The 16,593-nt window shown below is 34.4% G+C and overlaps 1 protein-coding gene across 4 annotated transcripts in view; it reads left to right on the top strand.

Moving 5' to 3' along the window:
• Nucleotides 1–16,593, top strand: part of TMCC1 (transmembrane and coiled-coil domain family 1) — a 245,873-nt gene that overhangs the window by 55,823 nt on the left and 173,457 nt on the right. The window lies entirely within an intron of this gene.

Here is a 16,593-nt window from a genome sequence, read left to right as displayed (position 1 = left end):
TCCAGATTTCCTTTGTATTGGTGAGATTTCTTACATCCTTCAAATCCCCCAGATTTATAATATTAGTATCAGCTTCAAGGCCTTAACTCTCACCGATGTGGACAGTCAGTTGCCAGATTTTGTCTCTAACAACACATCTTGTATATGTCCTCTTTCTATCTGCACAGTCACAAGTCTTAGTTTAGGCCTTCAGCACCTTTCCACCTAGATTACTATAGATACTCCTAATTGGTCAGTCAACTAACATTTTTTAAATTTACCCAGTGCCTGGGGGCTAATGGTAAATGATGGGAGATGCAAAGAAAACAACAACAAAAATCAAAACCAATCCCTTCTCTCTAGGAGCTTACAGGAAAATATTTTTCCCCATTCCATTTCATCCTTCACCTAGTCGCTAAAGTGATTTTCCTGAAGACTAAGCTTGCTTTCTAAGTTGTATGAAAAATATTCCCAAACAGTAATAATTAGAGAAATGCAAATTAAAGAAACTTTGAGGTTCCATCTTACACTATCACATTGGGCAAAGTTGACAAAAACAGAAAATGACAGGTGATAACAGGGCTTTGGGAAAATAGGCTCATAGATATCTTATTGGTAGAGCTCTGAATTGGTTCAACCATTCTGGAAAGCAATGTGGAACCTTGCTGTGACTAAACTGCCCCACTCTACCATTATTAGGCCTATACCTGAGAGATCAAAGAGAGAGGAAAAGGAAAAATGTTCATAAGAGCTCTTTTTTGTAGTGACAAGCAACTGAAAATCATGGATTACCCATCAACTGGGAAATGGCTGAACAAATTATGCTACATAAATGTAATAGAATACTGTTGTACTGTAAAAAATAGAAGAAATTAGTTCAGAGAAATTTGAAAAGACATATATGAATAGATGCCAACTAAAATGAATGGATTTAGAATAATTTTTACTAAAAAAATAAACATCTAATTTCTAATTCTAAAAAATTCTAATCAATGCAGTGACCAGCAATAACTGAAGAGGACTATTGATGAAGCATATTGCCCACCCAACTGGGAGATGAGGGCATCAGGGTGCAGAAAGAAATATTTTTTTGGACGTGGCCACTGAAGGAATTGTTTTGCTTCAAGACCATGTATATTTGTTACAAATAGTTCTCCCTCCCCCAATTCTGGTCGCCGTGGGATGGGCAGGAGGAAGAGAAGGTACATTTTTGTTCTTTGGAACAAAAATTGGATTAAAAAAAATAAAGTGCAGCCTTTATCATGTCAACTCTTTACTCTGCAGTGGCTCTAGGATCAAATATGTACTCAAGAAAACACAGTGGATAGGGCACAGGTCCTTAAGGCCTTAAATTCAAAGGACCTGAGGTCAAATTTGGTCTGGCTTAACACTTACTAGTTGTGTTTACCTAGGTCTCTTACCCCTAATTGCCTCACCAAAATATATACATACGTACAATATTTACACTTTCTCTTTGTGTGTCTGTTTCTTTCTCTCTCCTTTGACATTTAAAGCTCTTCATAACCTTTTTCCTTAGTATCTTTCCATTATTTCCAACCATGTACTTCTGTGATCCAATCATTCTGGCCTACTTGCTGCTGCTCACTTTGGGAAATTTTTCTCAAAACTTGATCCTTGTTTTAGCTTGCTCCCCCTGTCTACCATGTTATTCCTCACCTCTGCATTTTATAATCCTTCAAGATTAATCTCAAATCTCACCATCCAGTTGCAAGTGCCTTCTCCTCTACATTTATATTTTATCTACTTTGTAAGTATATTATGCATATTTTGTTTTCTTAGTACAGTAGGAGCTTCTTGAGGAATTATTTTTTAATTTTTCTTTGTATGTCCAGTATTTTATATTACCACCCAGTAAATATTACTACCATTATTATCTTTTTATTTTTGGATGGTTTCAGCTAATTTAAGGGCAGATCAGCTGCTGCTATCACTTTTATTTATGGATATACATGATGGATATGATACCTGGTCTTATTTTCCATGTGGTTTTAATTTCTTCTACTAGTTCTCTATGTTTTTGAATACATTGATTCAGTGCTATCTGGAGACTGAATATTTGCATGGTGGTATATTCTAAAAAGTTCTAAAATTCTATCAGTCAGTGTTATATGTCTCTGTGTGGATAATTGTTCAGTATTGATGTTTCAGATTGAGTATTGTTTATATTTTGAATTTTCAAAGAAACGTTGATCTGTATTTGTAGTTCAGAGATTTGTTGCCTATTAGTTTATTAAGACTAGAAAGTTTTTGGTGTATAATACTGGTTACTTGAAGGTATCTTTTTAAGTGTTCATCAAGTACTAGGTTTTTACAATCTGCAGTGATTTGTTCTGTAGATGCTACTATCTTCTTGCATAATCTAGACAGAACAATATATTTAGGCTCCTTAAGAATAACCTTTGTGTAATTCCTGCTTTATACTGATTTTAGTCATGATTTACTACCATAAATATGTCAATTTCTTTAACATCTATATGACATATTGTTTTGGTTTGTGCTTCTTTGATGTACTTTGGGTTGAATTTATGTGGTTGTGAGACCTCTCATGGAAGATCTTGATTCTTGGATTTTAGCCATTTAATTGATTTTCAAAAAAGGTAAATCACTTTTCCTTTTGACATATCCCATGATGTATGCCCATTGTCAGCTTTTACTTTTACAAAATTATTTTTAAGTTTTCCACTTATGTGTTCCTAAGAAGTCATAATCTTTGGATAAATTATTTTTATCTTTTTGGTGATGATAATCATCGAAGTTAAAGAGTGTTATTGAAGGGAATTAACTAATATGTGACTGGAGGAGCCCAGGAAAATGGATTATACGATGACTTAGGTGAGAGACACAGAAACATAGAATTTAAAGAGGAACATTTTTAGATAGTGGTCTAGCTTGGATGAAATGGAGTGTATGAAAGGAGAATGATGTGAATTAAGGCTGGAAAGTAGGTTGAAGTAGATTGTTGTGGGTCTTAGATGTTTTTTCCACTTGCTGATCTTGAGTATGGCACTCCATTGGCCATCTCTGTGCCTCTGCCCTAGCTGTTGCCATGCCAGGTAAACTTACCCTCCTTACTTCCACCCTTGAGAATCCCTGTCTCCCTCCAATACTCAGCCTAGTGGGCACCATCTGTAGGAAGCCTTTTTGGATTTTTGAGCTCCTTACCGCTTTTCTGTCCAAAATTAACCTTGTGTCCATTTTGTTCATGCCTTGTTTTAAATATCTGTAGATATTTAAATGTAAGCACCTTGAAGGCAAGAGTATTTTTATTTATTTTTCCAGTGTTTTGCATAATAAACAGATATAGTAAGATCAATTTTGGCAGCTGTGTGGAAGGCGAGTCCAAAAAAGGAGAGCCTGGAAATAGGCAGACCATTTAGGAATTCATTACTGTAGTTTATTTCTGTGGTGATCGGATCTTGAACCCACAGGACCATTTGAATGGAGATAAATGTTTTAGAAGTCTAATCCCACAGAATTAGGTTAATGTAGAGTCACAAAAGATCCTGAGGTTAGAACCTGTATAATTGGTAGACTGATGATCCCTTCACAAGAAAGGGGACATTTGGGGGAGGTGATTTTTTTTTTTTTTTTTTTTTTTTTTGCATTTCTTTTGCCCTTTGGATAACTTGCACTGTTGAAAGTTCTGATCTTGTAGCATTCTGTGACTGATATTCAAATAACATCAATAGGAGATTGGTATTAAAAGGGAAGGGCTTTTGTGGCAGAGACTCAGTAACTGAAAAAAAACTGGTTTTCTGAATGCATTTTTTGACTTCTCTTTCCTTTTCTGATTTAATTCTGTTAAGTTCTTTGTCCTTTTGCATGAGATGCTTAAGGTTTATCTATTGATGAATTAATTCAATGGATGACCTATACAACTAACTACTTGTCAGAATTTGGGGAACATGTATTTTTCAACCACTTAGTGGATTGATAGACATGTTTCATTTTTTTTTTTTGATAGACATATTTTCTTTAAGTGGCTTTGGATCTGTCTCATAAAGAGACCTTATAAGGATTTCTGAGACCTTTGCAGTTATTACAATGTCATCTTCAGATAAAAGCATTTGCAGATGTTCATCATTTCCTTTACATGTATCTATATAAAATATAATTTATCACCATCCTGTTGAGAAGCTCTAGTAGCTCCTTTTTTGTTCTTAGGATAAATTGCAAATTAAAACTACTAGTCAGAAAAGAGAAGGCTATTGAACAAGATGTTGGAGGCAAGAGGGATCAAATGGCCCAGGAGCCAGTCCGGAAATGGGTGTTATTGAAGAAATCCCATACCAAACCAGGAGTGCCGGTGGAAGAATCAGGTCTTGGGAATAAGGTTATATGTGAAGCACCTCCAAAGTCTGTCTGTCAGGATCCCTTTATCCACCACCAAAAGTATACCAAAAATCACCTCGGTAATAGGAAGTCACTTGAAGTTCAAGGATGTGTTTCAGGGAGAGTGGAAACCAAAGAGCAGAGACCTGGCCCAAAAGATCAGGAACAGAGTTTGGTGAAAAGAAAATCAAGAAATCAGAATCAGAGATGTCATGATCAAAATTAAGGTAAACTGAGGCAACAGAGTTCCAGATATGTTAAACTTACTTGTAAAGTGAACAGTTAGCAATAAAAGGGGTCTTTAGCTGCTCAGAAAGCCAAATGACCCTGAATAAAGGGTGTGACAGATTATTTTATGGATTTTAGGAGGGAACATCTAAAAACTAGAACTCGGCATCATAGAAGGGGAAATCAATTTGATTGCTTACAAATCCTGTAGCATAACACATGGAAAAAACAATATAATTGGTTACATCATAGGCATGGCGAACAATATGATTGGTTGGAAATGCAGGACTAGTAAGTCTTATTAGTTAAATTCTAATTGATTCAGTCTTCCTATAAGGCGCGTTAGTGATATTGAGGTAACAGATTAGACTTCCTTGAAGGACCCCTAGTGGTACAGAGAAGATAGATTTTCAAAGTGGCTTATAGGAAACTGAACTTTTAAGCTTAGAGAGGAAGTCTGAACTTTTGAACCTAAGAACTAATGAATTCTGTTTTGAACATAATTAGTTTAAGATGTCTGTTGGACATCTAGTTCAGTATGTCTGAAAGGCAGTTGGAGATTGGGCAAGAAAGGTAGATTTGAAAATGTCAACATACAGGCAGTTAAATGCATGGGAATTATAATAAGATCACAATCATATAGAGGGAGAAAAGAAGTCCAACATCTCACACTGAATACCAAGATCAGGTCAAAGTGGATACCTGATTTAGAAATAAAAGGTGAAACCAAAAATAAATTAGGAGAGCAAGGAATAATTTTCCTATTAGATTTATGGAGAGGGAAGAATTTGACCAAATAAGAGAAAGAGAGCATTATGAAATGCAAAATTGGTAATTTTGATTACTTTAAATTAAAAAGGTTTTAACAAACAAAACCAAAGCAACCACGATCAGAAGGAAAGCAGAAAGCTGGGAAACTATTTTTATAGCCATTGTTTCTGATAAAGATCTCATTTCTAAAATATATAAAGAATTTAGTCAGATTTATAAGAACAAGTCATTCCTCAGTTATGGTCAAAGAATGTGAACAAGCATTTTTCAGATGAAGGAATTAAAGCTGTCTATAGTCATATGAAAAACTGCCCAAAATCACTATTGATTAGAGAAAAAATAACTCTTCAGGTATCACTTTATGTTATCAAATTTATCATTTTCCTTTCTGCCAAATTAGTCAATGTTGGAGAATATATGGGAAAATTAGAATACTAATACATTGTTGATGGAATGTGAACTGATCCAACCATTCTAGAGAGAAATTTGGAACTATGCCCTTTGATCCAGTAATACACACTACTAGGTTTGTATCCCAAAGAGATAAAAAAGGGGGGAAGGGCCCACATGTACAAAAATATTTACAGCAACTCTTTGTGGTGGCAAAGTATTGGAAATTAAGGCAATGTCCATCAACTGGGTTATAGTTAAACAAGTTGTGGTATATGAATGTAATGGAATACTATTAGCCTATGAAGAATGAGAGCAGGTAAATTTCTTTTTTTTTTTATTAAAAGTTTTTATTTTCAAAACATATGGACAGATAATTTTTCAACATTGATCCTTGCACAGCTTTGTGTTCCAAAATTTCCCCTCCTTCTGAAACTATGCAGAATACAAACCAAACTATACTACTTTCACTTTATTTTTGTTTTTTCTTATGCCTTTTCCCTTTTGTTCTGTTTTTTTCTTTTACAGAATGACTTATTATGGAGGTATGATTAATATGATTGTATGTATATAACCTATAACAGATTGCTTGCTGTCTTAGGAACAGGGGAGAGAAGGATAGAAAGGAGAAAAGTTTGGAACTCAACATACTATAAAAGGGAATGTTAAAAATTATCATTACATGTAATTTAAAAAATTAAAATATTGAGAGGGAAAATAAAATATAATTAAACTTAAACAAAAAATTGCTTGCTAATTTGCTTTTTTTTAACATAAAAAAACTTTTAGGTTACATTGGCTGTAAACATTTTTCTTTGCAAATACTTATATGTTTCTTAAATGTGCATATTTATTTACATGTTTTTCCCTAGTCTTATGACAAACAACTATTTCCAACTTTATATTTCCAGTGCTCAGTGTAGCACTTTCACATAGTAAACACTTAATATAAGCACTTAATAAATGCTTATAGATTGAGTGATTGACTTAATGACCACATCTGGATCTGTCAGTCCTTCGTTCCTTCCTGTGAATGTCCTTCATCCAATACTGGTGATTTAGAGGTGACCTTTTGACTGGAAATGAAAGAACAAAATGGCTGAAAGAGAATTAACCCACAGGACAAATAAGGACAAGTTGCTCTGATGAATTCAGGTACCCTGGATTTCTTACTCTTGCCTTATTTATCCCTAACCAAGTAGATAAGCTCCTAGAAGGTAGGGAGTGTTTTATTTTTATTTTGATCTCTGTATTATTTTCAGTATCTAGTTCTATGCTTTGCACATAGTAGATGTTTAAGATGAATTTCTTTATAACATCCAATTTCTTCACTTTCTTTCCTTTTTTCTCTAGCGTGATACCATTCTACCTCTATCCTCCCAAAAATGCAGGTCAGGTTTTCTTTTTTTTCTCTTCACATTTTCTGTCTCTGTCTCTGTGTCTTTGTCTCTGTCTCTCTTCTTTCTCTCTCTTCCCTTTTCCACCCCTATTACAGCTCCTCTCCTGTGTTTCTTTCTCTTTAAATGAATACCTTCCAGGTGCCCAAGAACCTGGAGTATAAAGAGGCATTTTGAGTGCAAGTTACTGGAAAAGAATATTCTTCTCTCCAGAATGATTAAACTCTTAGTTCCTTATTTTTCAGGCTGCTTGTAAATATTTATGATCTTTCTCTTCAAAAATTTGGTTAATATTTCCTATTATGTTTTCAACAATTCTTTTCATCCTTTTATAGTCATTAAGTACTTAACAACTTTGAAGGCTACATCTAATGTTCTTTGCCTTCTCTCTTCAACTTGACTTCAACTATATTCTAACTTCTTTTCCATCTCTCTTTTTTAAAATCATTTTGTTTTATTTACTTTTTTTTAAATCCCTTGTCTTAATTCAGTTCTTTTGATCAAATAGGATATTTGTAAAATGCTTAGTTCAGTTTTAAGTAGGCACTTAATAAATACTTATTCCCCTTCCTTTTCTTTTACTTATTCTTTACTTTTTAGGCTGAATTTTCCTTCATTAGATGATGGATCATGAATGTACGGTTGGAAGGGACTTTAGAGGCCATCTTCTTTAAGCCCCTCATTTTGTATCTGAGCAAATTGAGGTTCAGGTTGGCAAAGTGACTTGCCCAGGAACAAATGCAGAGTGACAGTGAGAGGTAATATCTGTACTGTGTCATTTTACTTGTGTCAGTCCTTTTTTCACTCCACCATGCTGCCTCCTTCTAACCAATGAAAGAAATGGAGTGTCAGCTCATCATTCCCAAATCTTTTTGCTCCAGAGGAAAAGTAGCGTTCTTGTAAACATTTGTGAAATAGACTTGTTCAGTGCCACTGTAACTTGCCTCATGATGTGAAATGTTTTGATTCTGGTGTGGAATAAATAGACTGTTCCTGTACCTCAAGCCATACTTTTTATTTTCTTCCTAAGTATGGATCTTTTTTCACCTTGAGAATTAACACATTTCCTTTAGTTAAAGAATTAACTACAGCATAAATCTCTTTGAATTGATTAGTCTCAAAAGGCCATGAGTCTTTTATGTAAGTAAAAATTCATGCTATACTATTTATCGTTTTAGAGTTTTGGCCAGTTTGACAAATTTAGAACAGAATCTGCATAAGTGGATTATAAATATTATTTTATTGCTTGCGCCTGATAGGTACCTAGTTTTATTTCTCAAGTGAATAAACTGCCCATTAATTTTATGGGATTAGTTTATTTATAATGAAAAATTCTGATTTTCATGTCCTTGATAACTTTAGATCATTAAAAAAGGAAGAGTTTCTACTGATGATGTATTGGAATGTGCTTTTTCTATGATTCTACGAGTGTTTCCTGGAGAAAGCTGAACCAAACAAATCTGTAAATGAAACAGTATTACTGGGCAGAAGTAGAGAATGTATACAATGAGATGTGGGATTAAAATAGTTAAAACAGCCTTTGTGAGATATTTAGGAGATTTCATTGAGGGAAGTATCATTTTTAATGTTTTTTATGTTTTTCAGTTCTCTCTCTCTCTATATATATTTTTTTCTTTTTTTTTTAAATTTAATTTAATTTTCTTGCCGAGGCAATTGGAGTTAAGTGATTTGCCTAGGGTCACACAGCTAGGAAATCTGTCTAAGGACAGATTTGAACTCTGGTTCTCCTGACTTCAGGGCTGGTGTTCTATCTACTGCACTAACTAGCTGCCCCTTATATTTATTCTTTCGTTTTCTTTTGACAAAAAAAAAATTACTTTCCACTTTCTAGTCTAATTTTTCTTTCATAATTGAGTTTTTCTGTTCCTTTTCTCATTCATTCTATTGCTTTCAGAGGTAACATGATTAAATGCAAGAGAATTGTAGCTGTATCAGTTAAAGCATAGATAAATCATGCATTCTTTTGCTATGCATTAAGTTTTGGTGTAATTGATTATTAGAGCCCTTAGCATTTTTTTTTTCTATATGGATTTTAGTTCTGAAAAAAAAGATGTCAATTGGGAAACTTGAAATAAATTTACTATGTTACAGGCAAACTAGATAGCAATTAGATTCCTTTGGATTTTATGCTTTGTCAGGGAAATGTTTTTAAACTTTTTGGAGCAAAGAGCATTATTTGAAAGGGAAAAAACTAAAACTTTTCTGTAGTAACAATAATCAGAGAAGATATTTATACACATTTCTGCACTAAATAGAAATCAGTTGGATTTAGAGCTGTTGGAAGGAATCTTAGAAATTATCTAGGCAGCTTCCTCACATATGAAAACAGCCATTAACAAAATTAATTTTTAGGCAGAATTCCCAAGGAAAATGCTAAGTGGAAAAAAAGCACTTAAGATTCAGATACTTGACCCTTGAATGAATTCATGATTTCATCAGTGTAGATAGAGTACTCCTTTTGCTGATGTAGATTCCAGCTTCACACTTGGATCTATCTGATTTCTGCCCACCCCCCCCCCCCAAGCCTTTGCATAAAGTCTCTAGAAAAGGTCCAAAGTACTAATTTTCCTGGATCTTTTAATATCTTGACTGCATCTGTGCCACTGAAGCTGCCCATTTCATGTCATTTTGTAGCATGATTTGATTCATCACTTTTTTCTTTCTTATATATGTCCTCAGAGATGTCTTTTATATCACCTCTGTTGTTCAGGTCATCACTCATAACTTCTTGTAGGCAATCTGTATTTTGTTTTCTGTGTAACTTGTATTATTTATTTTTCTGAAATTGTGATGTTACATGATTCATAATCAAGACTTTTATCAAGATGAGAGGGGTCTCAAAGACATGGGTTTTTGGTAATGAACAATTTGGGAAAACGCTGCACATTTTTTCAAATTCAATTTAGGCTGATATTTCCCTCCTTATTCAGTTTTAGCTCAGCTCAGTCTTTCTGTAGATCCTGCCCCAAACAAATATATTAATAACTGATGAAATAGGCCTCTTATTCCCTCTTTATCATCTACTCTTGTTTGAATGCTTTTTTTCTTTTCCCCACTTTCCTTCCAGCTACCCTTTCTAGTTTGGCTTTCCAAGTTACAATGTAAGCAACTTGAGAGTAGGGACCAACTTATTTTCTTGTTTCTATGTTCCCCCCAGCCCTTGATCCAGTGCCTGGCAATAATGATTACTTAGTCAATTCTCTTCCTGCTCTGCTTCTATTCCCTTCTCTTCCTTGTGCTCTAGCTTGTCAACATCTTTACAGTCCTTACTTTTATTTATCCACTCTTTTGAGCTATCCTTCCTAGCTTTGTGCCATCTGCACATTTGGTGACTTTCTTGTGTATAGCTTTTTCTAAGTCCCTGATAAAAATATTAAAAACAGTTCATGGCCAAACACAAATCTGGTGCTTTCCATTAGAGAACTTTTGTCATGTTAACAGCAACTTTGGACATTTGACAGGTTCAGAATCCATCTGTTTGTCTTATTATTGATTCATATCTTTTTCTCTCTATAAGACAGCATGAGATATTTTTATTAAAAGTTTTTCTGAAATCTAGATAAACTATATAGTGATCTTGTCAAAAGAGCAAATGAGGTTTGGCATGAACTGTTCTTGATGAAGTTGTGCAGGCTCTTGATAATTTTACTAATTCTCTTTTGAGATGTTTTCAACCTATCTCTAATGATCCAGTTTAGAATTTTCCCAGGAATTGGAATCAAACTCTTGCCTTTAGAGACCCTATTGAGGTTTGGAGGCTCTGTTCTTTTGCTTTTTGGGGAGTGGGTGGGTGGAAAATTGGGACATTTTCTCTTCTCTAATTTTGAGGTACATTTTTCATTTCCTGTAATATTTCATATTACTAACTGTGGCTCAGTAATCCCATCTTCTAGTTCTTTCAGGACCCAGTTTATCTTGTCTAGAGAACTTGAATTCATCAAAAATAGCTGGGTGCTTTTTATTATCATAATTTGGATATTAACTCTCTGTTCTTTGTAGAAAAAAACAAATCTTAAGAATTCAATAGTTCTGCTTTCTCACTATTATCAGTTATTATTGTCCTGTACATCCCAAACAAAAATCATGTCTTTTGATTCTCTCTTTTCTCTAAATGTAGCTTAAAAAAAAAGCAAAACAAAACTTTTTCCTTAGCTTCCCTTGCCAACCTTTGCTTTTAACATGTCTGACATTTTTTACAGTACTATGCCATATTCTTATATCGGTCTTCTATTACATAGTCTTGCTTCCCATCTTACGTGCATTTTTTAAAAATCAGTGTGAAATCATTTATCTTTTTTAAATTTAGTTTTTAGTAACATTTTAAGTTCTGAAGTGTCCCTGTCCCTCCCTACTCTGCACCAAAGAAAGCCACCATTTAACAAAGATCTATAAATATATGTAGAACTGTACTATGCATACTTCTTTTTATCAATTACTTCTCTAGAGGTAGACAACATCTTCCTTCATAGGTCCTTTTGTGAATTGATAAAGCATGCATTTCTTTTTAAAATCATAGTTGATTGCTAAATTCTTTATACATTCACATTAGTCTGTTCAAAGAATTTCCATTTTCCCCATCTATTACTCAAATTGTTTCTCTTTGTGGATTTAAAATTTCACTATTTTTCTCCCATACCTCCTGGGCTGACTTCCTATGAAGCATTTTACTCTATGTAATTCTACCATATTTCCTCTGCCTGCTTTCCCTAAATCTAGAATGTTTTTCTCTCTTCTGTTACAAGCTCTAAGATGAAATGCTCACTTCCCCCACAAGGTTTCCATTGAATTTTGCCCTACTAGGTATTTGCCCCCTCTTATTGAGAATCAGATGCAGCATAAATTTCCATTTGTTTGCTTCACTTTTTGAAAGATGAAATGATTAGAAAATCAAGAAATTATGAGCTTCTTTGCTTTTGGCTGAGAGAACTTCTGATCCTGCAGATGTCTGGGTCACTAAAGTCTACATGATACTCTGTCATGTGTCTGTGCCAGACTTCTGGTCTGTTGTTTCCCAAAATCCTTCCCCTCTTTTTTGCACAAGTTGTCTGTAGTATTTATTTCAGTGATAATCACTTGTCTTTCTTTCTCCTTTGACCTTTACCAAAATACTTTCAAACATCCTTCCCTTTTTTGATTCCTGGATTTCACTAGGCATTTCACATTTTGTATGCCTTCTTAATAAGGGGTACTACTATCCCTTCTCCCATTTATTAATGCTGTTTTCTTTTGAATAAAGTGTATGCATTCTCTTCAGTTTGCGCTTATTTTGATGTTATAGTTAGTAGATTATTCAGTCATTATCTTGATAGTCACATCTGTCATTGGGGGAGTTGTGTGATTCTAAAATTTGTATGGGAGAGATCTATTTTGAGGAGTGCCTTCAAATTTTTTTGGTCTACTGAATCAAATACTTTTTAAAAGCATTAAATAATATACAGTTTTTTATTCTCCCTATATTTTAACTTGTGTGGTTACAAATGATAAACTGCTCTAGAAAATTATCTGTAAAATCTTTCTGTGCCCTTCTTATATTTTTATCCAGGATACCCTTAATGTATAGACAATTTGTTGATAAAAACTGGTAAGATTCAGTATTCCCAAAGAAGGCTTTCTTTAAAGGTTCCTTAGGATTGCATTTGATTGTTCACAGTTCTCCAAAAGGTTGGAAACAGTAACTATTATTAAATATAACCTATCCCAACAATGTGTTTCCAGTACATTTAGTTTTTTCTTCTAGAAAGAAAAACTATATTCCAAAGTAGATTAATACTTAAACACATAACTTGTTTACTTATAAATAGCTTGAGAGATTAAAAATCTCAATTTAAATCAGAGGTCCTTAACTTTCTTATTTTATTAACCCCTTCTCAGAATAATAAAGAAAACTTAATTGAAATAAATGCTACATTCTATTATAGGTAGCCAAGATAAAGATTTTATTTTTCTTGCTCATCTAAGTTTGCAGACTTAGATTATATATATATATATGTCCATGGACACATTGAGTGGAAGTCTGTAGACTCCATGTTAAGAATCACTTGCTTAAATTATGCTTCTGTTTTAAAGAAATCTTTATTTGTCATGCTTGTCAAATAATTGATTATAAACCTTCTCCAGAATCTTAAAATTTTAAGAGCTAGAAGGGACCATTATTGAGCATGCAAATTGCCTTTTATAAATAAGGAAGTTGAAGTCCAGATAAGATCAATGATTTGCCTCAAGTTGAAGAGCCACAACAAGAATAAAGCATGGAAGTTTAAAATATACTTACTGAATAAATTAACCGAAAATAGTGTGCTTCAGTGTGGAAACAACAGTTTCCACCAGAAGCAGCACCATCCTCACTGGATTTGGGAATTTGGAGATGAAGATTCTCTTCTGAGCTCTGGCATTGGCTGGATTGACATGCAAGAGCACCTCATCAGGTGCATTCTCTGGACCCTCTTTTCTCCTCATATATAAAAGGAGGGGATTGAAATATATAACTTTGTCAACTGTAAAAATATGGAGTTTTATGAATCTTAATTTCTATTTTCAAGTGAACATAATGAGTCAAGCTAACACGACAAAAGCGACTTCAGGCTCCTTCTCAGCAGAGCAAAGAGAAGGGACTGTTACATTCAGGAATCAGGATATCAGCAAAAGAGATTTTTAATGATGTGAAATGGGTGAAAAAAATCACTTAAATTCATATTGCGTATTTTCTGTGTTGAGTATTTCCTCAGCTACATGAGCAGTCCCCATAGTTGGGGGAATTAATAAAGTTAATTGATGCTGTTTTCTTTTGAAAAAAATTAATAAAATATTATAGGGATTGATTGTTGAGTGAGTGGTGGTGGCAGTAAGGAGAAATGTTAAAGAGACCTCTGTGATTGTGATTATGGTAGCATTAAATTCCAGATATTTTTCCCTTGTAAAAGCATCAGACCTTCCAGTTAAAGAAATAACAGGCAATCGTAAATTCAATCCAGTGAAGTATAATTCAATAGTAGTTAAGATGCTTAATTTTAATTTATTATACTACACATTGCATTTTCTTCTATTTTTTGGTCCAGATCTGTAATTTCATTAATATATAGAGTTCCTATTGAAGAAACTCCTGCCACCAATACAGATTGCAAATTGACCTTCAGTTAGTTGTCATAGAGAGTTGCTAGGAACACTGAGAAATTAAGTAGCTTGTCCACAAGCATGTTAAGACAATGATAGGACTTGAACCGTCTTCAGGCTTTAGGCTGCTTCTCTATTAGACTGTGCTGCCTCTCCTAGTAACATTAATTGCTGTTTATTTTTCATTTGTATTTTGATTGTTGAGCAAATATAAATGTCAAAATTTTGGTAAAGTGATGGAACCCTAGATTCAGAGCTTTCTAGTTCACCTCTTCTTTTGTAGACAAGGAAATTTGATATAGAGTCCAAATGACTTGCCTAAAGTCACCAAGAGTGGGATTCACCCCCAGCTCCTCTCTCTCCATGTCTAGGATTCTTCCTGGATGATAATTCCTGCAGGCTCTGAGCTGCTTCTGTCACCAGAAAGAGAATCCTTTATGGGTAATAAAAAGTGTGTTTGACAGGTAGAAAGAAAAAATACCTGTTCACCACCTACATAAAAAGGAGGAGATAACTACAACCAAGTTAATGATTGGAGACAGTGATTCTGGAATAGTTTGGTCAGCTATGGAGGCAGGACAGAAGATTCCATGAGATACCTTCCCAGCCTGCTGCTTGTCACCAGTGCAGAATGCATGTGTCTATATGTGCACGCATGTACACATGCTGGCATTAACGAGAATACTATGTTTATGAGGCACCAGTGACAGCATATGTGTCTTTTCAACTCATGAGTCAGCAAAGTAGTGATGGCAAAAGCACTAAATTTGGAGCAAGGAGAACGAGTTCGGTGCTGCAGCCAGATCAAATGGGAGAGCTGATGATTCTGTTTTCAGAAATCAGCAATCACTCCAGTTCAGGACTTCATTATAACATTGGTTAAACTGAAAAGTCTATGTGTATATATTCTACTCCCAATCCTAGTTGTTAAGCATTTACCAACATACATACCCCACTTGGGTTTCATACAGCTCTAAGGGCTAGTTGTGACTTTGCGCAAGTTCTGATCTTTCAGGGACTGGCAGCTCTCAAATTTTCTATCTCAAAGCACTGTGAACCTACTACAATAAGTATTTTGTGGGATACAATGACCAGATAAGTGATGAAAATAGTCCTTGTTCAATTAGGAGATTTCAGTTTAGTTGAGAATACAATTTTAATCTTGGGAAACCATTAGAGAGTAATAGGACTATTTATAGTTAAATGTGAAGAGGCAACACATACTGAAACTTAATTGAAGAAAGCGTCCCAGATGAACACATGAAGTGGGGCTGTGAAAGATGTATTTCTTAGGAAACCAGGATATTCAATTTTGAAATATTTTAATGATTCATGCTGGAGATAGCATGTAGATTATATCACATGTGACCTATGAATTGCTGCCTAGAGGAAATTTTGCTCTAGGATATTGATTCTGGACCCCCCCCCCTTTTTTTTTTTAAAGTGTCTGTATCCTTTCATTGTTTGATTCAACATGCCTGTATTTTTTTATATTAAAGTGAATTAAAACTTGTTTAAAGATATTTTGAGAATTCTGCAATGCCTTTATGTGTATATATGTCTACATATGCACATGCATATACATATACACATATACATTTGATAACACCCTTAGGTATTATAAAGCCAGAATAAAAGAAGAATAACAGCAGTTGATGTTTATGTGGGTCTTTATAGTTTGCAGAATGATTTATAAACATTAATTCATGTGAGCCTCATAAGAGTGTGTGGTAGGTATGTCAAGGGGTGTTTTCTCAATTTGCCCATAAAGAAATGGGCTCTGAGAGGTTCAGTTAATTGCTCACGGTCACCCCGTGAGAGAGTGGTAGAGGTTTCCTGACCAAACTTCTTTGTACCACAGACATCACTCTGCTTCTCAACTGGGAGCCAGAGCTTGAGGAAAGCACAGTAGGGCAGTTACTCAGGTTGGAATGGTCATCCGTTCCCTCCTCATATTATGAAGAGTCTTTTGAGATAAATCTTGAACAGTACATTGGCTCTTCTTCATTCCATTATTTGAGATGCTTAATTTCACCCCATTTTGTTACTTATTTTTCTAGAGAACCAGACATATTCTTTTCTTTCCACTTGTAACATTAATGGGATTTTAACTAATTATGAAAAAATGCCACCCTCCCCCCCCCCCCAAATTACTCACATGCCTTGGTCCCATAACTACAGGTCAGTGTCTTTCTGAAGACCTTCTTGATCCTTATCTAATGTGACTTAAATGACAGAACTATGGAGTTTTTCCAGCCTTCTCCCCTTAGTTAAAGATAATTCAATCAATTGTTGTTTGTTTTGTCCCTTTCTACTTACTCTTAAGATTCTGGGTCATTAGATC

The sequence above is a fragment of the Sarcophilus harrisii genome, chromosome 1 (genome assembly GCF_902635505.1).
Source record: "Sarcophilus harrisii chromosome 1, mSarHar1.11, whole genome shotgun sequence".
NCBI classification, from domain to species: Eukaryota; Metazoa; Chordata; class Mammalia; order Dasyuromorphia; family Dasyuridae; genus Sarcophilus; species Sarcophilus harrisii.
Note: the sequence above shows the minus strand (reverse complement) of the source record. Positions and strands in the feature narration are given on the sequence as shown.